Source organism: Lathyrus oleraceus, chromosome 4 (genome assembly GCF_024323335.1).
Source record: "Lathyrus oleraceus cultivar Zhongwan6 chromosome 4, CAAS_Psat_ZW6_1.0, whole genome shotgun sequence".
In the NCBI taxonomy this organism is placed as follows: domain Eukaryota; kingdom Viridiplantae; phylum Streptophyta; class Magnoliopsida; order Fabales; family Fabaceae; genus Lathyrus; species Lathyrus oleraceus.
Window position 1 is genome coordinate 72,815,872 of NC_066582.1, and position 7,028 is coordinate 72,822,899.

A 7,028-nucleotide genomic window follows, 5' to 3' on the forward strand; every position below is an offset into this window, starting at 1 on the left:
ACAATGTTTTTCTCAACATGTACGTCTTCCTTTCTTTCCCTTTGACCTCAAAGCCTAGTGTAAACTTGACATATACTTCCTCCTTTAATAGTCCATTGAGAAAAGTATACTTAATATCTAGTTGATGGATCTCCCACCCTTTGTCTGCTAGAATTGCAGCCATTATTATTATGGTTTCAAGTCTAGAAACTAGTGTGTTTATACCTGATTTAAGTCAGTTTCACTCCTTTTAGAGGAACACTTTTACAACTAGCCTTGCATTATAATTGGTTATCTCACTAGTTGGTCTAAATTTTAGCTTATAGACCCACTTCACATCTTTGGCTTTCTCTCTTAAGTGACTGACCAACTCCTAGGCCTGATTATTCTCAATTTCCTTGATTTCATTCTTCATATCTTCTTGTCAATTCTCATATTTGATGGATCGATTGAGGTTAATTGTCTTAGACTCGACTACCAATGCTTCTTCAATCAGGTCACTATTTTCATCTATTAATTAATCATAGAATCTTTCATAATCAATTAGCATAACTAATTAAGTTATTGGTATAACTTATCTCATTATATCATATTCTTACACAACTTTTGCTACTTGATCTTCTTGTAATATAGTTCTAGCATTGCTTGAGTTCTCACCATTCTACATTGGATTATTTGAAACTTGCAGCCAGTTGCATTCTTTGTTTTCATCAAACTGTACATCCTTGCTTATTATCGCCTTATTCTCATTATGTGACAATAATTTGTATGAACTTGTTGAGTGATTACCCATGAAGATCATTGTCTGACTTCTATCATCCAACTTCATTCTTAATTTCTCAAGTATAAACCTGAATCAAAGTGAGTCAAACATTTTGAAGTGACCAACACTTGGCTTTAGGCATATCCAAGCTTCATATAGTGTATTTTTTTATTAAATTCTTTGTTGGGCATCTATATATGATATGTTGTGTTGTTAAGCTTGTTTCTTAATTCCTCAAGTATAAACTTGAATCAAAGTGAGTCAAACATTGTGAAGTGACCAACACTTGGCTTCAGGCATATCCAAGCTTCATATAGTGTATTTTTCTATTAAATTCTTTGTTGGGCATCTTATATGATATGTAGTGTTGTTAAGGTTGTTTATCGCCATAATTGATTTTGCAGTTGTCCAGCCTTTAGCATGCATTTTTCAATGTTTAATATTTTTTTTATTCTTCCGTTCAACAATGGCATTGTGTTAAGGTATGTAGGGAGTGGTTGTCTCGATCTAAATATATTATTTATCGCGTATATGTGCTAACCCAGTTGAAGTATATTCAATTCATACATTCGTTCTCAATATCTTGAGTCTCATTCAATATATTTTTCAACTATTACAAATATATTGAACTGAATGAATATTTAACTTTTCTTCTCCATTAAGTAAATCCATATATATCTGGGAATTCATCGATGAAGGTTGGACAAAAGAAGTTACCTCCCAATGAATTTACTTCAAATGGCTCACATACATCTGAATGAACAATCTCCGGCTTGTCCTCAGACTTCACAGGCAAATCATGCTTTACTCACTTACTTTTCTTCTTGGATACATAACACTCTCATTGAATTACATTGGCATTTTAATTTGAGGAAGACCATACACATTTTTATCCATATGCATTAGATCCTGACTTTTAAATTTCAGATGATCATACCTTTAATGCCAAATCCAATTTTGATCCTCGATAATGGTCGATGCAAGATATTGACGGTTAAGCATATTAATCATAACTTTGAAACTCTTGCTGTTTGACATTATTCTTTTAAAATTAGTTTGGAATTTTCATCAAAAACTTTCATTTCCACGTGGTGTAGTTTTTATTAAGTAGTTAGACCAAACTAATTAAGTTGCTTGTCATTTAAGGAACATGTAACACATCACTTATTATTCATTCTTGTACAAACTTCCTCTTCACAAAAGTATTCTTCATGCCCTCACATGTGACTTTGCTAATATAAACAAACCTAATAGGTTTTCTTATTGATTTATCAAGCTTAATAAATTTGTCTTTGTTTCGTGTCATGTAATTAATGCAACATGTGTCAAGATACCATGCATTAGTTTTATCTTATGTCAAATGTGTATGATTATTAGTAACACCTCACCATAGTAATTATTGCCTACATGCGTAAATTGTGCTTCTTCTTTGTCACTTGCATTAGATTCTTTATTGAAGTAGTAATTTCTTGCATATTGGCCAAACTTTTGGCAACAGTAGCATTGAGTTTCCTTCATATAAATCTTCTTCTTGAATTTCTTATTGTAAGATGGGTCATTCTTACTTGTCTTTCCTTGATTCTATGAATTCTTTACAAAATTTTCATTATTACACTTCTTTTTCTTCCATGTTTATATTTATGGCATTTTGTTTTTCATTTTTGTGAAAAAAATTGGGTTGTCTTGCTTGTTCTATGACTTTCTTAGAATTCCTCTTCTTTAATGTGAACCCGCAGTCCTCCAATGATTCTTGCAACTCTTCAAGCTTCGTCTCAGTTATGTCTTTAGATTCTTCACCTGTCACGCCTATGTGGTTAAATTTAAAAGTTAAGGTTCTCAATACTTTCTCAACATTTTTCAAGTCATTGATCTTCTCACCACACGACTTCATTTGATTAGTTAAAAAACCAATCTTGTGAAGAAACTTTGTCAAGGCCTCGTCATCACTCAAATATGTGTTCTCATATTGCTTCCTCAAAGATTGCAATTTTACATTGTTCAATTTCTCATCACCTCCATACGCCTTCTTAAGTGTATCCCCCACACATTTAGTTGTTTCTTTCTCAATAATCTTCTCAAAGAATTATGGATCCACATATTACAAGAACAAATATTTTTCATCTTTCTTGTTCAATTTACGATGAATAACCTTTTGTACCTCATTTGCATTGACTTCTAATGCATGCAAACCATCATCCACAATTTCAAGAACATCTTTAAATCTAAACATTACCTTCAATTGTGTGATTCTTCTATCATGGTGTTCTTATATATATATATATATATATATATATATATATATATATATATATATATATATATATATATATATATATATATATATATAAAGACAGTTTAAAGTAGTCAAAATAAAGATATATTATTGTATATAAAGACATTCATCGATGAATTTACAACTTATAAAAATATCCAAGCAACTCAAATTTGTTTTTTTTTTAGTTCTTTTAATGAAAACTAATAAGATACCCATACTCACACAGGTAAATTGATTTGATACGGTATAAAATATATTTAATAAACAAACAAAATATAAAAATAGAATAATATAAAACAAACAAGGTAAAACAACAATATAAATTCGACATCTTCATTCTTTCATTACATGGTGTAAAACAACTATATATATTGGACATCTTCATTTTTTCATTACATGGTGTAAAACAACAATGTACACCCAATGTTAAAGGATAAGTTGATAAGTTGATTATACATATCATCAACTAAGTTGTAATTTGAATAAAAAAAGCCAAATGATTTTCACGAAATATTGGCAGCTTCATTTTTAAAGATTATTCACACTTCATGATAATAATAATAATAATAATGTAGAAACCATATAAAACTAAATGTGGAAGTGAAGATTCTCATTCACAATATTCCATGCAATAAGTTATCCTTGACAACATAATGGAAGCAACACCTTTATCATGTGCATAGAAGGAAATGGAATTCAGTTATGATACATATTGCAAAACCCAACATTCAAGAAGTGAAATGAAAAGTATAGTATATTATAGATAAAAATTAATCTTTAAGTTACCTTTAGATTGCACACAACTTTAGTAGTCTGGACATCAATTAGTTTGGGAATATTTCCAATAGCTATAAACTTCCCATGAACAGGTTGAAATCTAGCTTGTTTACTACATCCCTGCAATAAATAATTAATACTAATTGGTTTCAATCACAGAGAGGTCATTACTATCACTAATATGTAATCTTGCCCTTTCTTAAAGACTGGGATTGTTGATCATAGTCATTCATGTATTTTTCCCGTCATTAAGTTAATGTCTTTCTCTCCCTGGCCAACATAATAAAAATCAATTAATAAAAATAAATTGCATACTTACTTCTAATTAAAATCTACGAAAGGGCTCATACGTCATATAAGTCTTAGTTATCCAAGACAAATAAGGAAATAACATACAGAATCCAAACATTTGATTAAAATTGAATACATAGAAATAAAACTTTTTACCAAAAAAACATACACATGTGCTTATATCACTTACGAAATGGTTATTTCTACTTTATGTTTTTTCAAGGGATAACTTTCCTCCTTGTAGGTCTTTGAGAGTTAACATAAGTGAAACCTTCATGAGGACCAAATCACCATAGTTCCATCTCAATTTATTGTTCCCGTTCACGCGCGATCTGCATCAAACGAGTAGCTGAGGAGTTCAGGATAATATTACATGAATATAATAAAAATTTGAAATCAGACTAAGCAATCTATTTCAAATCTATAGTTTTCTCTAGTGATGATAATTGTTGAAATACAAGAGACTATGAGACATTTGAATAAACCGTGTGTTTTGAAAAGTATTATGGAGACTTTATTATATAAAGAGATATTATAACTAATTACATGATATAGTCGATGTAGGACTATTCGATATACAAATATTCTTAGTACTATATTTACAAATATCAACACTCCCCCTCAAGCTTGATCATATAAGTCAAATGCACCAAGCTTGTTACATATATAATTAATTTTGAAGCTTCATAGAGATTTTGTAAACACGTCTGTCAATTGATCATTAGAGTTGACAAAGTTTGTGACGATGTCACCTGATTCGATTTTCTCTCTGATAAAGTGACAGTCTATCTCAATATGTTTGGTCCTCTCATGGAAGACTGGATTTGAAGCAATGTGCAATGCGGCTTGATTATCACAAATAAGTGTCATTGGCCTTGCTTATTCAATTTGAAGTTCCTTGAGCAATTGTTTTAACCAAATACGTTCACATGTTGCCATTGTCATTGCCCTATGCTCTGCCTCGACGTTTGATCTTGCAACTACGTTTTATTTCTTACTTTTCCAGAATATAAGTTTTCCTCCAACAAGTACAGAATACCCAAAGGTGGATCTTCTATCAATGGATGACCCTGCCCAATCAGCACCGGAGTATCCAACTATCTGAGTATGTCCTTTATTTTCATTCACTAGACCTTTTCTTGGAGCACGTTTGATGTATCTCAGAATCCGGATAACAACATCCATGTGTTCCTGACAAGGGGAGTTTAAGAACTGACTTACCATATTAACTGCAAAAGAAATGTCTGGACGAGTGACTGTGAGATAATTCAACTTTCCAACCAATCTTCTATACCTTCTTGAGTCAAATAGAGGCTCCCCCTGATTGGGTAGTAGTTTGACACCCTGATCCATAGGAGTATCAGCTGGTTTAGCATTCAACAAACTTGTTTCTTCCAAAATATCCATAGTATATTTTCATTGAGAAATCACCAAACTATCTTTAGATTGGGCTACCTTAATACCCAAGAAATGGCGAAGTTTACCAAGATCTTTTGTCTGAAATTGATTCGAGAGACGTTGCTTTAACTGAAGTATACCTTGTTGATCACTACAAGTTATGACAACATCATCTACATACACAATAAGATAAATACACCCTTGGGCTGAGTGACAATAAAAAACAGAATGGTCAGCTTCACTACAGACCATACCAAACTGTTGTACTACAGTGCTAAATCTGCCGAACCAAGCTCTCGGAGATTGCTTAAGACCATAAAGAGACATGTGTAACCTACACACCATATTCGATGACTTCCCCTGAGCAACAAATCCAGGTGGTTGCTCCATATATACTTCTTCTTCAAGATCACCATGTAAAAAAAAGCATTTTTGATGTCAAGTTGATGAAGAGGCCAATGTCGAATGGTTGCAATGGCTAGAAGAAGTCTAACAGATGCCATATTGGCTACAGGCAAGAAGGTATCACTATAATCTAATCCAAAAATTTGAGTGTATCATTTGGCTACCAAGCGAGCTTTAAATCGATCATTCTTACCATCTAGACCAATATTCACTGTATAAAGCCAACAACAACCTACTAAAGATTTCCCATGGAGTAGAGGAACCAGTTCTCAGGTACCACTGCTTTGAAGAGCACACATTTTATCAATCATTGCTTGCCTCCACTCAGGGTGAGATAATGCTTCATCTGGAGTGTTAGGAATAGAAACAGAAGACAAAGAAGACAAACAAGTATACTGCAAAGGGGAAATACGATGATAATATAAATCAATATAATATGGAGAATGATTTTGTGTTTGAAGTATACCTTTTTGAAGGGCAATCGGAAGATCAGACTCAGGTTGCAAGATCAGATACGGTTATGGTGGAGGCGTCTAAGGAGAGTCTGCAATGACCTTAGGGACAAGTATGACCTCCGTGACAGGGGCGACAGACGTTGGGTGACGATACTGATATGTTTGAAGTGGTCGAGAAGTGGGTAGGTCAAGAGCCCTAGACTGATGGGGGATAATGGTAGGCGGGACATTAATAACTATCGGAAAAGATGTGGGAGTACTTTCTTGAATGGGTTTTGGAGTTATGTGACTGGACTCGAAATATGGAACCGACTCGAAGAAGGTAACATCGATCGATACTAGGTATCATTGTAAAATATGTGAATAACAATGATAATCTTTTTGGGGTCGATGATAACCAAGAAAGACACACTTTAGTGATCGAGCTGAGAGTTTATCATGACCAGAAGAAAGATTGTGTACAAAACATGTGGATCCGAAGACTCGGGGAGAAATTGGGTGAAATGGGGAATTTGGAAAAAGGATTTAATAAGGGATTTTATTGTTAAGGACAGATGAGGGCATGCGATTTATAAGGTAACATGTCGTTAGCACAACATCCCCCCAAAACTGAAGTGGAACATTACCATGGAGAAGTAGGGTCCGAGTGGTTTCTACAAGATGCCAATTTTTGCGTTCGGCTACC